The 862-nt window shown below is 68.2% G+C and overlaps 1 protein-coding gene across 2 annotated transcripts in view; it reads left to right on the forward strand.

Moving 5' to 3' along the window:
• The first annotated feature begins 299 nt into the window (after window positions 1–299).
• Window positions 300–862, forward strand: part of Fbxo30 (F-box protein 30) — a 14,488-nt gene continuing 13,925 nt past the window's right edge. Inside the window, exon 1 of one of the 2 annotated variants that reach the window (XM_008836705.3) lies at window positions 300–527. The gene's annotated coding sequence lies outside the window, so the exon portion shown is untranslated. Of the gene's footprint in view, window positions 528–731; window positions 798–862 lie in introns of those variants that run through there. The other variant, XM_029565179.1, reaches the window with a different exon arrangement.

Here is an 862-nt window from a genome sequence, read left to right on the forward strand (position 1 = left end):
CAAAGAACACAACCATGAAAAATGTAATTTTCTTCATTTAAAAACCAGACCTTGACAAGTGTGATAAGTAGGGATTTGTTGTAGTCTTGAATGTCTTGGTCCTTAAGGATGGCGACTCCTGTGAGTCTACTGTCAGCGGAACGACAGACAGACAGCTCGGGGTAGGAAGTTGGTGGCAGCAAGAACCAGACGCTGCGTTCCCACCGGGCCAGCCCCCGTGGTCCCCTATAGGCCGGTTGCCCCGCCCACCACCAGCACTCGCCAGGCGTGCCCCGCCGCGCACGGAAGTAGTGGGGGGGGGTTGCCCACCTACGTGCGCCCGCCGCGTCACCCCCACCGCCCGCGCTCCCCGCAGCGCCCCCTGGAGGCTCCAGCTTGTCACAGCGGCAGGTCCCGCGGACTGAAGGGCAGCCGAGCCCACAAGGAGAACCGGGTCACAGGCCGTGCTGTCCCCTGTGAACCAACGCGCGGCGGGGAGAGCGCGGACCCCGGCCCACCCCGCCCCGCAATTCCTGCGAGAAAGCAAGGTTCGAATGCCGAACCGGGCGAACGCCTCACGGGACGCGCCTCTCAGGACACGCCTAGCGGCTTCGGGGCCGAGCCACGTTGTATCGCGCGGGTGTGAGGTGGAGGGTGGCAGAGGGCGGCGTGCGCGCCCCCGCACGGACTGTACGTGCGCGCCCCTGTGGCAGGGCCGGGCCCAGGGGCGGGGCGCAGCGGGGCGGGCCGCGCCGGGAGGGCGGTGGCGTCCGGAGGCCAAGGAGGAGAGAAAAGGAGGCGACCCGGCCGTGGCTCAGGTGCTCCGGAGGCGGACAGACCGGGCTTGGGGCGCGGAGCGGCGCGGGGACAGTGCAGAGCGGCC

Source organism: Nannospalax galili, unplaced genomic scaffold, assembly GCF_000622305.1.
Source record: "Nannospalax galili isolate Female #2095 unplaced genomic scaffold, S.galili_v1.0 scaffold377, whole genome shotgun sequence".
Lineage (NCBI taxonomy): Eukaryota > Metazoa > Chordata > Mammalia > Rodentia > Spalacidae > Nannospalax > Nannospalax galili.